Below are 22,289 nucleotides of genomic sequence, written 5' to 3'. Positions count from 1 at the left end.
GGTTCAGTGCTTTGTCATGATGTGCTTTTAAATTATTAGGAGTCACGTGACAAATTTAGCCTTGAACTTTAATATTATAAATAGACTTTCCTTTTTGTTCTAGCTTGTTACTCATAAAAGATGCGAAACTAAAATGATTGGTACAATATTTTACAAGAATTCTAAAATTTTTATCATAAAATAATAGTCGTTTTAAATTTTTGTTATATTTACTTAAGGGACTCAGACGAATTTTTCCATAAAGACAACAAGTCATTTTTTTCTTTTTTCTAAAACACTTAAGCCGCCAGTTAAATTTAACTAAATTAAAATAGGTTAATTAGCCTCTAAATAAATAAGTGGCAACACAAGCAGCTCTAACTAAGTGATTTACTGCTGATAATTACTCTGTGAATAGGGGGTTGGCGCGCAAAGCACGCCTGCGGCGAAGCTCCACTGGTATATATTTATATTAATTGTTGTGACAGGTATCTGCGATCGTTTATTTTAGTGAAATTAAAAAAGGACGAAAAATTGTAAAAATTTCTGAAAAAGGATTAAACAAGCTGCGATTTTTTGTGGATATTTTTATACTATTTTGAATATACCTTGCAACGGCCCACCTTTTAGAGGGTGGCTCGTGGGGTAAGATGAAACAGAATCACGGCGGACAGAGGAGTCGAGAATAGGGGCGAATAAATAAAATACTGAGTCAACAAAAAATTTTATGAAATTCTTAATACTTATACAAATTATGGAACAAAAAAAACATGTAAATCGTGTTATAAAATCTGATGGCAAAACAGTAATCACTGGAACCCATTATTCAAGTAACAATTATTTTTTACGAACTAAAATTAACTTTTTACACGTTTTAGCAAGAAATGAACTGGTAAAAACAAACAATAATTTTCTTCAAAATTGTTATTAATTTATGAAACAGAATCTTACACAAAATTAAAAAAAAAATGAAAAGCTAGATTTAATGAAGTAACATAATGTAATAAAATCGCATTATAAGAAATAAAAAGCCTGAGAAAAAAGTTTTACGTTATGAAAATGAGATTTGAAAAAGAAAAAGTTTCATGGAGTCACCCCTACATATCAGTCCTCGCAACTCTGTTAACTTCGCTGGACTAACAAGTTTTTCTTAACTACTAAGCTTAAAAACTGCACTATCTTGAAAACCAACAATATAATCGGTGTTTACAATTGAACATTTAAACTTTAGTTTCACAATGGGAAGTAGTAAAATAAAATCATATTACTCAAGACTATTGTAGGTTAATATTAAGACTTAACTATATATACTATACATAGCTAAGAGATCGTTACTGTAAGTTGTAGGAGCTGCCGCTTGAGATTGCTGGCTTCAAGTAGTTTCAATTTATGTGTTATGACTGGACTTGTCTTTTAGGGTTCAGCTCGTGAGCTTTGTTTGGTTTTTTTAATTGGGTGAAAATTTTATATTTAAAAGATATGAATAATTTTAATTAATGTATTCTTTTATTAAAACAATTCAAAATAGTTATCCTTTTAAGTACAATTTACTCGGATCACTTTAACGAGGATTGGTACTAATTATAATACTGATAAATAACTAACATGTATCACTGATTGGTGTTACTGCTGTCTCGTTCCCTCATGCTTTCCTGCAGTATTTTTCAGTGGTTCATGAAACTACACGAATGAGTTCGTGGCCGAAAAGATGTTGAGGTCTCTCAGCTACCACCAAGACCACTTTCAGTGGGCCTCCTTCATTGTACCTCTCTCCTCAGCGTAGTCCGATACTATAGATGTCCTCAAAATGCACCCTTTGCGTCAGCCAACACGTTGTGTATGTCACAACATGTATAAGGTACTCGTAAGTTGCGGGAATCAAGAGTTGACCAAAACTTTAGAGAACAGTTGACAGGCGTAAAAAGAGCGATTTTTCCTGTCAGTGGTGCGTTTCTTTAGCATCAGAGCAAGTAGAAAAGGACTTTGGTTGAATTAGGTCAACCAATGAGCGATATTTCTTGCAAACTGCGTTGACAGCAAAACAGGCTTGCACGATGATTTTTCATGTTATGATTTTATATATTAGGAAATAACAAAGCAACAATACCAATCGCATTTTTCTGATAGATGCGATTGAGATTTTTCAATTAGTGATGATGGAAGCCCGTATCAACAATAAAAGAAACACAAAATGCAAGTTTAAATGTGACAAATAATTTAAAAAATTTTGCAATTCATCCTTGTGAATGTTTTACAATCAATTTCGAATATAATAGAACAATTTGTTAATTACAATTTTTAAAATAGTATACATTATTGAAAATGGACAACCAATGCGCAAGTCAGAATTCACTCATGCATACAATATAATTTATGAATACATACATGTAACATACAATTTTAATATATACATGCATTTTTACAACGAGGTTGGTCGCATTATATGTCAGCATACAATGAAATATTCAAGTTAATACATATAAGTAACGTATAAGCTCCACTTGTTATAAGAGTTTGTATACATACACAATTTGTCTTGTATGAATTTGACAGATAAACTACGTTTTTACTTATAATATGATTTGTCTGTATCAATTCGAGATGCAACATTAAAATAAATTAACTATACACAAATTCAGGAAGCCCTCAGACTTATCTATCTAGCTTTTTTTATAAATTAAAAATCAAATCAAACAAAAAATAGAAAAGTAACAGATGTATCGTATACATACAGGCAGTACCACTGGACAGACCAAAATACGAGAACGTCGTACTCGAAATCGAAACCCATCAAACGAAAAAACTAGCAGCAAAGAAAACCTCGGGCATAAGAAAGAAAGCGGCCGGTGGATCACCTCTTGGTTGACTTAACAGTCGAGGATTTCTATCTACTAACTAAATGATTTCACGAGGTAAAATAAAACACTTGTCATTAACCTTTGAATAAGACACACAACAGCCACTACTGCACTAAGTTGTATTTAATTTGAAAACGCGACCCTAGAAGAAAAAACGCCAGGAAGCGCTAAAAAACTTTCTCCAAGCTAAACCACTGCGCACCAAAAAAAAAGCACTCCTTTGCTACTGGTCACCGATTTAGGATCACTACTTAAATGTATTATTTATGCAACCAGGGATAATTCGTACTCTTCATTCCAACTCATCAAATAAATTGATGAGAAGACAAAATCAAAAATGAAAAGGAGAACTTACTATTTTCTCAATCGTGCAGCAACAAGGTGTGATGCTTTTACTCCCCGCAGGCAAGAAACACCTAAGCGCTGTTGAAGATCCAACTCAGATTTTTTTCTCGTGAGATCTTGATAGTTTTTTTCGAGTCAACTGTCTAAAACTGACTTCCCGAGCTATTTTCAAGCTCTCTTAAGTGAGTCCCTACTCCCGATCAACCAGTAAGCACCGCCGTAGCGATGCGCATCCATTACCAAACCGAGTTCTCGCGCACTCCCCTAACTAGTTCGCCCCCGACGCACTCGTACCCACGCTCACATAAGGCATCTTCCATAAGTGTACTCTCACCGTTTATTGTTTGAATAATATTTGTGACAAAATCCTATGTGTGATGAACGTCCTGAAGGGTCATTTAGTGGCATGTAATACTACCCTGTCAAAGAAAGCGGTACCATGTAACGTGGTAGCTAAAGCTATCACGTCACTGTATACCTATATTTCGGGGCAAGTCATCGGTGGCTACCGAGTCCTAGAATAACATATATATTTTCTATATGTAAATCTATAACACATTACTTAATGTGTGTTCTCAATGCCGCGGACTACAAGCCAGAGGAGAGAGAAGGACCGAAGACCATAAAAGGGATGGAAAGTGTGTGAGGTATGATTGGGTGAGCATGTGTGTATGATAGAGAAGGAGAGAGGCGAGGGCTCGCGACACGTCGGAGAGGTATGAGCGCCGAGCGGCCGCTTCGATTCCCAAGTTTATTAAACCTCCAATAATTTACCGGTTTTTAGGCGTGTAGGAGATTTTTCGTATACACGGGAGGGGCGCGCGCATCTATTGAAGTGTACTGCCATAACGCAGTAAGTATCGCGTGGAGCGGCATAGAGAGCAGATAGGAAAGAGAGAGTGATTGGATATAGGAAAAAGTGATAGGTAGAGCTGAGAATGAGGAAAGGGATCCAAAAAGAGAGCATAGGAGAACACCGAACAATACTGCCCGAGAGTTAACCGTGCCGCCGAGTCTACGTGACGATTGAGACGAACTCCAGGTAGCACCGGGTGACGGCGAGGACAGAGAGGAGGTCACTTCACGGAGGACGATGCACTGGGTGATATTTCGAGGTAAAGGTTTGGGGACGATCCGAGTTAGTGAGGATAAATAGGTGTGGGATCTATATAGGGATAGGAAAGATTGAATTGATCGGAAGGTATGCTTGAAGTTGTGCCCGTGTGTGTGCGTGTAGCCTAGGTGCCGGCCACCAACAGTCGAGCCAGGGAGGAGTTCGTTGAAGAGGACGACCGGAGGTGACAGCACGAAGATATCTACCTCGAGAATAGTGTGCCAATATATATGTATATAAAGTGAAATATATATGTAAAGGGAGAGAGAGAGAGAGAGACGCCACGTTGTGGGGAGTGTGCAGTAAGGCGAATAAATAGCGCGAGAGCGCTGTGAAAATTTATATCCGCGAGTGTTTATTGAGAAGTAATGCCCCCATTTGCCCCCTTCTATTTTCCTTTTAGGAATGTCTGGTGTTCCCGAGCCAGACACTTGTGGCAGACCTCCCAGAGGAGAGATATCCAGAGTGTAGGGACATGGTAAGAAATTGAGTGAGAGTTTTGTGAGGGGATCGGGGACGGCTGTGTATCGGCTAGAAAAATCCTCGTCACAACTATAAGTTAAATTATTTTATCTTATTAGACACAAATGTATTTTGGTTATTATACAAAGTGACAATTTACAAATTTTAACCAATTTTTTTCTCGTCCTGAGCTGTGTAACGGTTCGAGAGTTGCATCTAGTAGGTAAAATTTGACAAGGTTTTTGTTGGTGCTGTTAAATTTATTGTAGCATCAACCGTATTCAAGATAAATTTTGGTTTTTACCGAAATCAAATTTTTTGGTTAAATATGACGTAATGTAGCTGTTTTGCGTTGCTTTTTATAGCCACTGACACTATATCAAATGGATTTCATCAATAGATTTAGTCTCAAATATCGATTGAAAATTGAGTTTATTTGTATTTTCACCCTGTGTAGTGATCATCGTTCTTGGATCACTAACAAGATAACTAATGACAACTTCACTCGATTACACACGTGTTATCAATATGGTATAGCATTGCCGACTTTATCTTCTGCTACTCTATATTTGCTATCAAGTCACTTAACCTGAACATTATTTTTTACTTCCGGTACATCGGCTGTACCCACAAGTTCGTTAAGAGATTTTCCGAGCTGGTGATTTATAACGTAGCCAGCTCCCTTTGTTAAATCTCTACTTGCGTGTTAAAGACTCGTTATACTCGTCAATTTTGCGCAACACTTTAAGCAGTAATGCTCACCATAAATTTTTTATCATAGTTTACCGCGTGGTAAGCTTAGATAATGGTCTGCCGAATCGAGCTTGTGAATAAATTTACTTGCATGCTTATGATTTATTATCCTTGTCACTTTTTTTCAAGACATACAGCAGTGTTGCTCACAAAAATTGTTTTATCAAAGTTTACCACGTGGTAAACTTAGATAATAGGCTACTGATTCGCGCTTGTAAGGAAATTCCCTTACGTTTTTATAATTTTTTGTCCTTAATAAACTTTCGCCAAATACATTGATGGGTGTTGTTTATGATAAAAAAAAATAGTTTATCATAGTTTACCGCGTGGTGATTTATAACGTAGCCAGCTTCCTTTGTGAAATCTCAACTGAACCCCTTCACCGTCTTCAGGTACTCATGATTTACAAGCTCGATTCGGCAAACTATTATCTAAGTTTACCTTGCGGTAAACATTGATAAAATATTTATGGTGAGCAACACCGCCTAAAGTCTTGTAGTAAAAATCAAAAGTATAACAATTCATAGGCACCCAAGTAGAGTTCTTTACATACTCATTTGGCAAGCTAACATCATAGTTTATCATGCGGTAATTTTTGATAAATTATTTTTTTTATCATAAACAGCACCCATTAAAGTATTTGGAAAAGTTTTATAATTTCATCATAGTTTACCACGCGGTAAACTATGATAAAATATTTTTTTTTATCATGAACTACACCCATCAATGTATTTGGCAAAAGAATGTCAAGGACGAAAAATTATAAAAACGCAATGGAATTTCCTCACAAGCTCGAATCGGCAGACGATTATCCAAGTTTACCTCACGGTAAACATTGATTAAATATTTTTTGTAAGCAATACTACTGTAAGTCTTGGACAAAAAAATGACAAAGAATAAGAAATCATATACAAGCCAATAGATTTATTCACAAGCTCGATTCAGTGTACCATCATCTAAGTTTACTACACGGTAAACAATGATAAAATATTTATGGTGAGTAACTCATCTAAAAGTCTTGCGCAAAAAAATGACCAACATAAGAGTTAATAAACACGCAAGAATTTTTTTTCACTAGCTCGATTCGGCAGACCATTATCCAAGCTTACCACGCGGTGTTAATTTTGGTGATCAACAGCCCTATAAGTCTTAGGAGAAAATTCGCGAAGAAAACGAAATCATAAAGACGCACCTTACTGAATTTTTAGTTTTATTTTTTTTTGCAGGAAGAAAGCAAGAAAAATTAGATAAAAAACAAAGTTTAAGTTCATGTCTTGCGTGCCATAGCTGAGTGTGTTATACGCTCTGTTGATCTTTAGTTTTTTTTTTTTATTTAAAAAAATTAATTGTTTTTCATCTTTTTTTAGTAACTTAAGACACGATGGTGGTGTTCTTCCTCGCACACGCCAGGTTTGAATATTAAAGGCTCGGGGTTTAAAAGAGTTTGATTTATATAAGCTCGAGAGTTACGCAAGAAAAACCCATGTCCTGAGAAAATCTCCACTCTGTAGAACTTAAACATTTATCTTTACTTCATCGCCTTAATATAATTATGATTATTATGATTGTTCAATCAAAAAATATGATAAAACAAAAAATATTCATATGGTCAAAAGATACGGGTCGATTCATCAGTAACAGTCAACTTTTTGATCTATTTTAGGGGACTATTTTTGCTATAGCTCATCTCCCGATAAAGTTAGAGCATTCGTTCAAAAAGTAATAGAAAGTGCTTGAAATTAACTTAAATTTGAGCTCTTACAGAGTAAAAAATGCTTATCTGGTCGAATGCCATCGAGCGATTTAATCGCGAATCCAGATTGATTTGCTGATTTCATTGACCTAAAAACGCACCAAGATTTTTCATCATTTTGGAACCTAAACTTCAATCGCTCGTAACATTCGTCCTGATTAACATTTCAGACTTATCTGGAGCTTAAATTAAAGCTTATTTTAAGCGCTATCGATTGCTTTTTGAGCTGATATTGTAAGTAAATCCAGAGCTAAGTTATAGCCGAAAGAGTGAGACTCTAATTTTAAAAAAATTTTACATATTTTTCGCCTTCGGTATTCTTGCTGTTACTTTTTTCAGGGCTAAAAAAAGTGGGGTCCCGAGAGTCAAAACGTATAGTGGGGACCTAGACGAAGAGAATGAGCCCTCTCAGAGCATTTAATTTTGGTCCTGGGCGATGTTAATAGCACGGGAATCTAGGTTTAGTCTAAGTGCCGATTTCCCGGAGATTTCGATATTAGTGTGTAAAGTGTATGTTTAGTTTATTGTGAGAAAAACCAACAATTTAAAAGATGACTAAGAAAGTTACTTATGTAGTTAAATACTATGAAAGATATCAATTCGGTTAAGCGATAAAAAAAGTATCCATTTTACCGAGCTCTGTATAACATGCATTTTCATGGTTATAAAAGAATAAAATTTCTATGGTTTTACATAAATTGATTCAATACAACAGAAATATTATTGATTAAAATATTAAGATTTAATGCTTTCGTGTCTATGAAAATATCTGTTAGAACTCAGACAAATTGTTAACTTTCTTACTACTTTTTAAAATTGGTACCTTTCCTGTAACCTTTTTTTAACAAGTTCCTTTTTCTTCCCAAACGAAAATGTGTTATTGTAATTGCTGATTATTACGTTATTAATAAATTACACTTTTGATTTTGTAAGAAACGTTTTACTAATTTTCATCGACGCCTGATTATTTCGCTGGGAATATGACATAGTAGAAAATTCGTTTCCATAGCAACATAGAACAACAAACTACATACAACAACTAACAATAACTGTAAATCAGTTGCCAAATAATTGTTAACGAGATTATTTGTACTTTTCATCATGGTCAATTCACAAGTTACTTGGGACGGATTGTGCTCAGGCCAGCACGCTGGAAAGCTTGTAAAATTGCGAAGGCATTTGATCAAGCGGTGTCGTACCCTTGATGATTGGACAAGTGATTCTGAAAGAGGAAGGCAGCTCGTCCGTCTAGCGTATGACAAATCAATCGCCAAAGTAAAAGGTGCAGGAACGTTGGCTATACAGTCATTCAAAACAGTTGTTGCTCAACATTTTAATGACATCACTGAAATTGCGTTTGACTATTGGAACCCCAACATCCTCGCTTTGTCTTGGTGTTATGCGTAAGTAAAATCGCATTATACCTTAAGATTATTGTAACCTAGTTTTCATATCCTTGTTTGCAGTTATTATTAAAAACCTATGCATAACAATTGTTTGCAATTGACTTTTTCTTACTTACATAAATATTTCATTTTAGGGGGTTTTTTGAAAATTTTTCGGATTAATAGTTTTCAATTTTTTCACAGTAAAAATTACCTAATGTGTTTTAATAAATTTGATGATCAATAAAAGGCTTCAGTCACGTTAAATTATTTTATTTAAGGTAGGATAAAGTTTTTTGAATCGGCTCTAAAAAATTAAAATTAATTAAGATGGTGAAATAATACGGGCTAATCATTTTTAATAAAGCAGGCCTTACAAATGATAGTTATTTCAAAAAGCAATATATGTTTTCAATATTTTTAGTAGTGTTTTGCCAAACGTGTTACTTTTTTCGTCGTGTATAAACGCCAACCAATACGCTGCTGCTAATATTTTCAACATTCTGTATGAGAGTACAGAACACAAGATACCCACAGACGAAATCAAATGCATGCGCAACCTAAGCTCCAGCAACAACGAGAAAGTGATGATCATGAGACGATTGTTGACAATAGCCAAAAAAGATGCCCACATTGTCAAACAACACGTAAAAAAATACTACAACAATGCATCTAAAGAATGGATATCTAATGCAGCTTGACGACTGAAAAATATGATGTAAGTGTATGCTTTTTGCCTTAGAAAAAAATGTAATAACTATTTATCACATGTAAATGCAATGTGCCTTATTTTGCATCATTAAGCATGCACATTGCTGTCAATCACGTATGTTATGCGTAAATCACAAATACGTGTTATATTAATATAATTGCAAGCTTTTTTGTTCGTCAGTAAACTAAATGCACGCTAACCCTTATTTAATTAAACAGATGTACTATCCATATGCGCATTTGTGTGTACTGTTATTTACTATAAATTTTTTTTTTCTTAGTGGATATGACGTGGATAATGAAGCACTCGTGGAAATTATGGTTGCTCCACGTATGACGGAAAGTCCCCAGAAAACCAAAGTTGACGGTACAGAAACAGCAATATCAGATACTGATGAAAGTTTAAATAAAGATGAGTTATCCGAAGAAGAAGGTTTTGGGAAACTGGAAGATATTTCAGCAAAACGTACTGCCTTATCACGACCAATTTGTCGTAATTGCGGCGAATTATGCAAGTCGTATACCTCTCAGTTTTGCAGTAATCAAGCTTCAGAAATCAAATTCCATTCGCCTATTAAATCCCCTCGCAGCTTGCCTACGACTTCTAACTCTACTATGAGATCGCCAACGTCTTCCCATGCCTTTCGCAGATCACAAACGCCTTCTGACACCTCTCGACGATCTCGAGCATCTTCCAGTTCATCTCGACGATCGCGAACGCCTTCCGACATCTCTCAACGATCGCAAATGCCTTCTGACGCCTCTCGACAATCTCGAGCGTTTTCCAGCTCATCTCGCCGATTGCGAACGCCTTCTGACATCTCTCAACGATCGCGAACACCTTCTGACGCCTCTCGACGATCTCGAGCATCTTCCAGCTCATCTTGCTGATTGCGAACGCCTTCTGACATCTCTCAACGATCGCGAACACCTTCTGACGCCTCTCGCCGATCTCGAGCATCTTCCAGCTCATCTCGCCGATCGCGAACGCCTTCCGACATCTCTCATAGATCCCCAACGCCTTCTGACTCCTCTCGACACTCGCCAACCCTTTCCAACGACTCTCACCGATCGCAGAGCCCTTCCAACGCATCTTGCCAATCTCATGCGTCTTTTAGCTCATCTCGCCGATCGATGACTCCAGAAATGCGTGCAAACGTAAGGACCTCGCCGTCTTTACAAGTTACTACAACACATGTAAACAAAGAAGCTAATAATAATACAGTTGCTACTGCAACTGCTAACTTGCAGAATCATTTAAAAAAGCCATATGCATCGACTGCTTTAAAGACTCAGAAATATTGGCGTAACCAATTTCAGCCAGGTTCATACGTTCTTGCCACAAATGAAAAGTTTGCTTTTTGGCCGGCTATCATAACTTGTGTGACAGGAAAAGTTTTAAAAGCTCGCTTGTTCCCATTAACAGACGATAGTAGTGTATTTAAAATTAAATCTAAAAAAGACATAAAACCTTATGAACCATATAACAAAAGCTGTGAATCAAAAAATGTAAAATCAAAGTATGAAAAACGATTTTTACTTGCATGTCAATTATTGGAAAATTATAAATTACAAAAAAAAATAAACAATTTTTAATAACGGTATTGATTACAAAAATTATTTAATCACAGTTTATCGCGTGGTAAACTTTGATGCTTCATTGCCAAATAAAGCTTATGTAGAAATCCACTTGCGTGTTTACGATATATTATGTGTATCATATACTTGAACTAGACTACAGAGTTGCTCACGATAAAAACTTTATTGAAAAATTACCGCGTGGTAAACTTCGATGTAAGCTGTAAAACCAGTTTGTAATAAAATCTTCTTGGACGTTAAATATTTCATGTACTTGTTACTCCAACAATTCTAGCAATACTGCTCACAAGGAATATTTTATCAAAAGTTACCGCATGGTAAACTTCGATGTTAGATTGCTGAATCAAGTTTGTGAAGATATCTACTTGCGTGTTGAAGACTCGTTATACTCGTAAATTTTGCGCAACACTTTTAGCAGTAATGCTCACATTGATATTTTATCAATGATAACCGCATAAAAAACGTTTATAATGGTCTGCCAAATCATGCTTGTGAATAAATCTATTGGCGTGTACATGATTTATTATCCTTGTCACTTTTTCCCAAGACATACAGCGGTGTTGCTTACAAAAATTGTTTTATCAAAGTTTACCGCGTGGTAAACTTAGATAATAGGCTGCCGATTCAAAATTGTAAGGAAATTCCCTTGCGTTTTTATAATTTTTTGTCCTTGACATACTTTCACTAAATACATTGATGGGTGTTGTTTATGATAAAAAAAAAATATTTTATCGTAGTTTACCGTGTAATAAACTTAGATACTGATCTGCCGAATCGAGCTTGTAAATAAATCTACTTGCGTCTGCATTATTTCTTGTTCCTATCATTTTTCCCCAAGACATACAGCGGTGTTGCTTACAAAAATTGCTTCATCAAAGTTTACCGCGTGGTAAACTTAGATAATGGGCTGCCAATTCAAGCTTGTAAAGAAATATTCTCGCATGTTTATTATCTCTTATGTTGGTCATTCATTTGCGCAAGACTTTTAGATGAATTACTCACCATAAATTTTTTATCATAGTTTACCGAGTGGTAAGCTTAGATAATGGTCTGCCGAATCGAGCTTGTGAATAAATTTACTTGCACGCTTATGATTTCTTATCCAAGTCATTTTTTTCCCAAGGACATGCTGCAGTGTTGCTCACAAAAATTGTTTTATCAAAGTTTACCAGGTAGTAAACTTAGATAATAGGCTGCCGATTAGAGCCTTTAAGAAAATTCCCTTGCGTTTTGATAATTTTTTGTACTAGTCATTCTTTTGCCAAATACATTGATGGGTGTTGTTTATAATAAAAAAACAAAATGTTTTATCGTAGTTTACCGTGAGGTAAACTTAGATAATGATCTGCCGAATCGAGCTTGTAAATAAATCTACTTGCGTCTGCATTATTTCTTGTTCCTATCATTTTTTCCCAAGACATACAGTGGTGTTGCTTACAAAAATTGCTTCATCAAAGTACCGCGTGGTAAACTTAGATAATTGTCTGCCGATTAAAGCTTGTAAAGAAATATTCTCGCATGTTTATTATCTCTTATGTTGGTCATTCATTTGCGCAAGACTTATAGATGAGTTGCTCACCATGAATTTTTTATCATAGTTTACCGCGTGGTAAGCTGAGATAATGGTCTGCCGAATCGAGCTTGTGAATAAATTTACTTGCATGCTTATGATTTCTTATCAAAGTCATTTTTTTCCCAAGGACATGCTGCAGTGTTGCTCACAAAAATCGTTTTATTAAAGTTTACCACGTGGTAAACTTAGATAATAGGCTGCCGATTAGAGCCTTTAAGAAAATTCCCTTGCGTTTTGATAATTTTTTGTATTATACATTCTTTTGCTAAATACATTGATGGGTGTTGTTTATAATAAAAAAACAAAATGTTTTATCGTAGTTTACCGTGTGGTAAACTTAGATAATGATCTGCCGAATCGAGCTTGTAAATAAATCTACTTGCGTCTGCATTATTTCTTGTTCCTATCATTTTTTCCCAAGACATACAGCGGTGTTGCTTACAAAAATTGCTTCATCAAAGTTTACCGCGTGGTAAACTTAGATAATTGTCTGCCGATTCAAGCTTATAAATGATGAGTACCTAAAGACGGTGGAGGGGTTCAGTTGAGATTTCATAAAGGGAGCTGGCTACGTTATAAATCACCAGCTCGGAAAATCTCTTAACGAACTCGTGGGTACAGCCAATGTACCGGAAGTGAAAAATAATGTTCAGGTTAAGTGACTTGATAGCAAATATAGAGTAGCAGAAGATAAAGTCGGCAACGCTATACCATATTGATAACACGTGTGTAATCGAGTGTAGTTGTCATTAGTTATCTTGTTAGTGATCCAAGAACGATGATCACTACACAGGGTGGAAATACAAATAAACTCAATTTTCAATCGATATTTGAGACTAAATCTATTGATGAAATCCATTTGATATAGTGTCAGTGGCTATAAAAAGCAACGCAAAACAGCTACATTACGTCAAATTTAACCAAAAAATTTGATTTCGGTAAAAACCAAAATTTATCTTGAATACGGTTTATGCTACAATAAATTTAACAGCACCAACAAAAACCTTGTTAAATTTTACCTACTAGATGCAACTCTCGAACCGTTACACAGCTTAGGACGAGAAAAAAATGGGTGAAAATTTGTAAATTGTCACTTTGTATATGAACTAGAAATTATTGCATGAGCTTATGTGCCAGATGTAAACATGACGTTAGAGATTTGATCAGCATAGGCGGTTGAGAGTCGTTTTAGAATCATCGGAAGATTCGATAAAAGCGCACTACTTTGTATTGGCTAGCCTACATATTGTTTATATTGTATTGTACCGAAAAGATTTTTTAATATCGTTCATTTTTTAAATATTAAAATATTTATTGAACCCACACTGATTCAACGTGGGTACTCTCATTTCAACAATAATTGCACCACCTTTTGTACACAATATCGTTTCATAGAAGGTATATTTTTATTCATAATTATATTGTCTGCTATATAATTTCATAGGAGTATAACTTTGTACTTAAGTACCTAAGCATCCACTATTCTTTAGTTTTGTAGCTTAAACTACAATAATATTTTTTTATTATCAGAAATCTGTATTTCATCCAGCAAGGAATATCCCTTGATCTTTTATAAAAAATTTATGTAGAACTTGAATATTTAAGCGCTCTATAACTAAATTAAAAAATGAAGGTAATGACTTAGATGACTATATTGGGCTGCAAAAAATTCGGATATGAAATTTATTTTTAAAAGAAAAGAAAACAAAATATTGAACAAAAAAACAAACAAAAAAGTAGTTACTTGTACTACTTCATAAAATGGGAGTTCTGAAAATTAAAGGAGATGCTATAGAAATACTAGAAAATAGTCATGTCTAATAATATGAAAATACAAAATATGTCTTACAAAATTAACTTATAAAATAGATGCTAATACATTATGTAATTAAACCAAATTATAAAGAAGGTTAAGGACATTTGGGAGTTCATATCATCAAGACAGTTGGATGTCCATCTCGGTGAGTTAGTTTGTAAATTGTTTGTATTTTAACGATTCAGAACTATTAATTTTTTAAAGGAACTTGTATAAATCAATTTGCAACTAAGTAAAAGGATTGATATAAAATTTTTTCATAAATTAAAATATTTCTCAATATGTTTTCCATTGTTTGAATGTAAAAAGTTTTGTCTAAGCAAACGGTGACCATAAGCTTCATCAGATTAATTAAACATTACATTCTGATTTTATTTAGAAAAAGACTTCGTAGCTTTAAACTTATCTATACTTTAAGAACTTCCGGAACTAACTTGCTTATTTATTCATAGAATTAACAACAATCTAACTCCATTGTGATACTCAATGATTTAAGCAGAATTATTTTTTTGCGTGCGCGTGTGTGTGCAAATTATGTACTATCACAGAACACGGAGTGCATTTAAACAAAATTTAAGAATAGTGGAAAAAGGAGAGGAATAATTAATATTATTATTAAAATAATAACATTCCTTTTCTTTTTTCATTATTTCTAAATTTTCTTTAAATGCACCCCACGCTCTGTTATAGGGCCACAAAGTATGAATTTCAACAGAAAGTTAAACTTGCTTGGTACGGAGAAAACTGCATGTGTGGGTACAATGTGAGTTAAACGTACCAATTGACAGAACATGTTAAAATTCTCGAAACATGAAACTATACATGTTATTTTACAACTAATATCACCAAAAAATTATTTTTCAATAATTAGTAGTTAATTTTAATATTTTAAAACTGAAAAGGCTTGATTATTACATTTAATTCAAAGTAAAATGAGTTTTTTTGTATAACTGTTTTATAATAGGGACATAATTAAACATAACCTAACTTATTGAGTTGTCCGTATTATGAAACGAACTTTTAAAATTAAATTAAATTTCATTACAAATAACAAATTGGCATAAGATGCAATTGTATCAAAAGAAAATCGTGTGATTTGAACCACGTACTCCAAGTAACTTAAAGTAAATACCCACAAATTACTTTATAAAGGAAGTTCCATAATTGGGAAATAAGTAATGAAACACTGGGATAAGCCTTTTGGTGTTTTTGCATAATAAGGACATTTTAGATGTTTCATTTTTATTAGAAAAAAGCAGTCTATTTTGCATAAAAATAAAATAAAAAAATCATAATAAGTTACATAAGTTAAAGAGATTTAAGAAAAACCAAAATCACTAGCATTAGAGCATGTCCACTTTTTTTACGACAATAGAGAAAAAAAATGCGAAAAGTTGTTTTATAATTGGTACTTTTACCTTAATTTGCACACATACGCTCACGCAAAAAAATAACTCTGCTCAAATTATCTAGTTGCATAATGGGGTTGGATTGTTGTTAATTCTATAAATAAATGAGAAAGTTAGTTTCGGGAGTTTTTAGATTAATTGATTTCTTGTAGGCATACGATTGAAAATTCATGCATGTTTCCCAACCTTCTATGTAAATCTCACCAGCGTTATAGTAATACGTATCAGTGCAAGTGTTAGTAGTGTTCGTCTATAGCTAGATTGTTAGCATGCCACACTGATGAGTTCCAGCTAGCGATCGAATACGAAACGATTTCTCTCCTTTTTCCATTATTCCTGAATTTTCTTTTAATGCACTCTGCGCTCTATGATAGGGCCACCAAGTATGAATTTTAACTGTAAGTTAAACTTGCTTGGTATGGAGAATACTGCGTGTGCATGTGTAGGCGCAATATTATTTGCACACACGCGCGCACGCAACAAAATAATTCTGCTTAAATCATCGAGTTGCATAATAGAGTTGGATTATTGTCTATAATCTGCCTAAAACTACACAATGTTCAAAATTTTTTTAAATAGTAAGATTTACTAGATTTTTAATAAATAAATTATTGTAAGTTTGGTAGTGGTGTTGGTTTAGTAGTAAGCATACTTGGTACTGATGCAACACTGTTCTCGTAGCCCAGGAGCCTGGATACTTTTTTTAGCTCATGGAGGTTCATGGCTCCTTGTTCGATGTGTTTTGATGCGCTAAATTTGATTATCAATGGTGCTAAGCTGTAAGGGTGTAAAATTTTTAGATTCTCAGGCTCTTTTGGAAGAATAAATTTTTTTGTCACTTTATCGTAAAACCCTTCATTTACAAGTAAAAAATTCACGAAGTTTCGAAAAACATGGTTCTTATGAAATTTTACCAGGCATCACACAGTCATTAATGCACATTTTGTAATCCAACAAGGCTTAAAAGTTTCGTATGAATAGTACTATAGTAATGTATAACGAGTAATCAGTAATTTTAACTGGATTATTATCTAGTTACGCCTCATCGTTAGATATTTTTTGGAGCTCACATGGTATATACTGGAGGTCACACATCAGAGTTCATCATGTTTATTTATGAATAGCTGCATTTGAACTTTTTTCTCGGTATTTTCACTCTTTATTACAATGTTTGAGGGTGCATGTTATAAAAATAATAAGGTAGTACATTTTTAAACGTTTCTCATGAACAAAAACTTGTTGTTGGTGAATAAAAAATTTTTTTCACTTTCCCCAGCAAATTTTAAGCAACAAGACCTTCAGAAATGCAAAGATTTTGCGTAAATAATTCCCATTGACCCAAATATTTCAGTGATCTATCATTTGTACATTTTACAACAGGAAACATTTGGAGAATACATAAACTCAAATGAAGTGAATTCTCAATTTCAGTATATTAATCGAATCACACAAACTTGTTTGATCACTTACCCTTTTTACTTTTTACAGTATAATATTTTGTAACATCAGTGTATCCCCATTAATTTTTTTTTCCCCTTTCTTTAAAACTTTCCGTGCCGATTTCATAACACTTAACGCAGGGGCCAATGTGCAACTGCAAAGAGGTAATCACCTACAAGATTGCTCGTAGCTAAGGTACTACAACCATGCATAACTCACATACATGCACGCTGGCCTATGCTGACCGGAAACAACGAGCAAAGTAAAAACGTAATAATTATGAAAATCAATTGATGCAATAGTTCAACTGGAAACGGCTGCACTAAAATTTAATATTAGATATTAGTACAATGTTAAAAACTAGAATAACTTAGAGTTAAAACCCATAGGCTAAGCGAAGATAGTAGCAAATGGTAAAATTATTACATATTGCTAATACAACCTGTACACGCTGCACCATTAAACCTGCACACTATTAGCCAGCAACGATATTACATAAACCTACGAAAGCAATCTTGTTGACTTTTAAAGAAGTATCCGATTTTTACCATTCATGTTCGCAGGCTCATAGTTTACTGTACAACCCTTTTGTATCGCATTAATAATTTCATAAACATACTGCAATAGCCTAAATTGTAATCTTGTTAAAAAACTGTCATGGTTTCAAAGGTAAAGGAAAACGGGAAAGTAAAGGCACTTTCCCCTTTTCCTGACACAGAGATGTCAAGAGAGAATCCACACTGTTGCCCTAACACGGGTAACGGAATTTCCGATTCTCCAGGGCACCCCGAGCCGACTTCCTCTCCTACGACAAGCAGAAAAACCAATACTTGACCAAATGCTACTAACATTTTGAAATACATTCACAACTAACAATAAATGAAAACTATCGGTAAATCTAAGTAAGTTAACAATATAATAGTTCGCAACGAGCCCCCTACTACTGTTTCTATAGATGTACGTGTTTTAACCAAAGAAACCGCTGTTGTCAAATAATCATTCATGATTATTTATTAGTCCGATCAATGCTCACGTGTACAGCGGAAAATCTAGCAATTATTATAGTTATTAATATTTAAAATTAACTACTACTAAGACTATTATTAAAACCATGAAGTACCGAACATTTATTCAATCAAACCTGAATAATAAGCGATTTTCACCGCTCTTTTTGCATTGGGTTCGATTGAATGGGTGAACAATGATTACTATTTGTTAATACTTATTAATACCACATCTTAATATTAATATAAGGTTATGATAAAATCTTGTAACTTTTGATGTAAAAGGGAAAGGAAGGGCATGAGTAAGTGAATCACCTTCCCTTCTCTCGACGCATAGAGGAGAACAAGCCGGATGTGGGATGTGCCATTTTCTGAGTGGCTAAACTAGAGCAGTTCTAGCCAATTAGATTTTCGGCAAATGTCTTTTCTTCAAAATTTTCCCCCGGCAAGTTTTCCTGCGTTTTTCGAGCCAGCGCGTGACCAAGGTCCACTTCTCGCAATAAAAAGGCCCGTAAGCCCAGAGGAAAATCAGTTCAGTTCAGCACGTGACATTCGACGATACCCTTCGAAGTAGACTGAGTAGTGAGAGTCCACCTCTGCTACAACCTAGTCTACTACGAAGCGAGGACACAGTCAAATTTCGTTGTCACCCTTGAACGATCAACTGGTAACCAGAGTCCGCCTCTACTGTCACTTGATCTTCTTCGAGCGCGGTTTCTGTCTACGCTGGTTCAACGCCTGCACCAAGTTTTCCCTTTTAAATAAAAGTAAGTGGCAAGTTAGCAGATTTCTAAAGATTCTTTCTTCCTATCAAGTGTTTCTTTTGCGCGAATGCCATTACTCGCCATAGTATCGGTACCCGTGGATCACCGGGAAATATAAAGTGTTTTTTTTGCGCGAACGCCATTACTCGCTATAATATGAGTACCCGTGGAACACCGGGAAAAATCAAATGTTTTTGCGCGAATGCCATTACTCGTCTAGTATTGGTACCCGTGGATCACCGGGAAAAATCAAATGTTTTTGCGCGAATGCCATTACTCGTCTAGTATTGGTACCCGTGGATCACCGGGAAATATAAAGTGTTTTTCGCAAACGCCATTACTCGCCATAGTATTGGTACCCGTCAGTCACCGGGAATATTTATTTAGCCACGCATATACCATTGCTCTCCACGGTAGTAATACCATCAGAATAACAGGGACCGATCGGATTAAAGCAAATACTCACCACGATATTAGTCTGTTAAAGCCATATCGCGAGTTAACACGCCTCTTCCACGTACGATACCCTTACTCGTGACGGTGCTGACAGTTTTTAGATCGCGAACGAGATATACGCCACTCCTGTTAAAATCGAGCCACGAGCAAGTGCATCGGAATATTGAACAGCAGTTGCTCTTAGTCGCGTGAAAGCAGTAGTAGCCCTTTTTCGAGTACCGCGTCGTTAAGTTGAACTACCCCTTTAACCCCGCGTCCCACCTACGCTCCCAGTGTGAGTCCCGAGCTATTAAGCGAAAGCTTAGGCTCGAATAGTACGTTGCGCCGACGTAACAATTTATATAAATACAACCTGTACATAGATGTGAAACGAATCATTATTGTAATTATTTTTTATGATGCTTAATTAAACAAATTTTGAAAATAAATGGTCCTTAATAAACAAGATTAAACTTGCAACTTTAAGTGCTGTTTATCTGTACCTGCATGGCCGTTAGCACTGGCGCAAATATGTTTTAAATTAAAATTTTTAATTTATTACAACATTTTTTGCAGTTTCTCGAGCATACTGCGTAATTGTCAAAACATTCAAATAAAAATTGTACACACATACACGTGCACTTTTATATGTATATGTGTGTACATTAATGTACTTATATGGGTAAATGAGAAAAAGTATTATAGTAGGAATAATAATAAGATTAATAAATAAGATAATAATCGTAACATTTTATTTTTACATTGCTGTTGTCGCTAAAAATATTCAAGATCAATGAAAAAAAAAAAATTTTGTGTTTAGAAATATTATTGAAAAATGTATTACCTAACATTTTTTATGAGGTACACTTCCAAAAATTATAATAAGTAGTGAAAATAAAAAAAAAAAACAATTCAAATACAGTTATTTATAAATAAACATAATAAACTTTTATGTGTGGTCTCTAGCACGTACATAAGCACCGAAATAGACATAACGATAAGGCGTCACTGAATAAAAATCAGATTTACATCATAAATTGCTCGTTCTACATTATTATAGAACTATATCATACGAAACTTGTAAGCTTTGTTCGATAACAAAATTGTGCATTCATGACTGTGCAATGCCTGGTCAAATTTTGAAAAAAACCTTGTTTTTCAAAACTTCGTCAACTTCTTCTCCGTTAACGAAGAGTCTTACGAAAAAATGATAAAAAATCTTTTTTTTTCTAAAAATAAGCCAAAGAATTTAAAAAAATTCTCAATCAAAAAAATGAAAAATACATTATATGTTTATAAAAAATGCTTGTAACAATTAATCTTTGATAATCGGATTCAGCGCATCAAAATACATTTAAAAATCTTTAATACAACCATAGACTACCATCGGCAACGAAAAGTACCCTGGTTCCCAGACTATAGGAGTCGTGGGTTACATCTCTTGGTAACCATGATTTTATTGCTAAAATGCAAGCTATTGTCAAATGTACTAATGTAAACATTATTAGGAAATTTTTCAATTTTTTTAAGTATGAAATTAATGGTACGATTTGTATAAGAGAGTTGAGAATAATAATTATTAATCTTGATTAATATTCAAATGCAAACTTGGTAGTTTTGAGCATAACTGTCGATTATTAAATAGTCATGCTCCAAACTACCAAGTTTGCATTTCAATATTATTTGATGACAAAGGAGCAAGTGAAAGGAATCTATGGGTATTAATCTTGATTCTTAGTTCATCTGTCGCAAACTAATTTAAAATGTAATTTCAATTGTCCACAGATTTATTACGATGAATGGTAACGTTTAGACGCTGAACTGTACTATCCAAGTATTTTTGAAAGTAGCTTTTATATTTTTTTGTACTCAGAAACAGTAACTGCCCCTCTGTGCTGTTAGGATCAATGTGTATGACATTAATAGTTGCAACAATCTCAAAAATTCTTATTTTTTGTTCAAATTTGTTTTAGTCATTTTGTAATTTTTTTTTTACAAGAAAATGAGCCTGAAAAGGTGGGCATTTAGTTCTAATGAAATGTAGTTCATTCCTAACCAGCTTTGGTACATACAATTTTACACTCGTAACTTAGATACAGCGATAAATGTATACATTACAAAATAATAAGTTTGTAACCTAATAGTTCCAGTGAAAAATGAATAATATACTTATTTTAGTACGTATGTAACGTACAAAGTATTGATTGAAAGTTGTAATGTTTTTGAAAATCTATGCTGTAACCTACAAAAAGGTTTAACAAACTTGTGATAACCATAGTGTCTTGGTCAATTTATTAAAATACAGATACAATTTTACACCAGTAATCAGAAAAACGTGACACAGTTAGAAAAATAGAAAGGAAAGTACAAGTGTAAAAAATTTAAATTACGGCTGTGTGGAAGTAGAACCGAACAAAAACAGTTAATAATTACAGAATACCATGATTTATAGTATCTTAGCGTTACGATGCAGAAAAATAGTTTAAGAATCAAATCTTTAATCGTCAATACCCTAGAAATTTCCTTATTTTACTGAGTTTTAAAAGAATCGGCTGAACGTATGTTTCAAATTTGTCATAATCTTAAAACAGTTTTTTCTCGCAAATTAAGCGGATGATCATACTCGTGAAAAATTTTCAAAAACAAAACATAGAATTAATATTTTTCTCTTTGGTTAATATTCTTTTTTTTTATAGTATGAAAACTTTAAGATTTTTTGTAAAGCATTGTAACCGCAAAACATAAAAAAACTCTTATATATTGCTAAAAAATTTGATGTCTTTGGTTCTGTGGAAAAGTAATCATCAAAAAAATTTTTATTTATGGTTTGTTATACTTTTAGACTTTAATTGTACTTAACTAATAAAGTTTCAATAGACACTACTTGTT

At 34.1% G+C, this 22,289-nt stretch overlaps 1 protein-coding gene across 3 annotated transcripts in view; it reads right to left on the bottom strand.

Annotated features, from left to right (window-relative positions):
• osa (trithorax group protein osa) overlaps nucleotides 1–22,289 on the bottom strand; it is a 528,215-nt gene that overhangs the window by 98,567 nt on the left and 407,359 nt on the right. The window lies entirely within an intron of this gene.

This window comes from Copidosoma floridanum, unplaced genomic scaffold (assembly GCF_036245765.1).
Source record: "Copidosoma floridanum isolate Cflo_tuat_1 unplaced genomic scaffold, Cflo_Japanese_pri ptg000008l, whole genome shotgun sequence".
Classification (NCBI taxonomy): domain Eukaryota; kingdom Metazoa; phylum Arthropoda; class Insecta; order Hymenoptera; family Encyrtidae; genus Copidosoma; species Copidosoma floridanum.
This window is presented reverse-complemented; position numbering and strand designations above follow the sequence as displayed.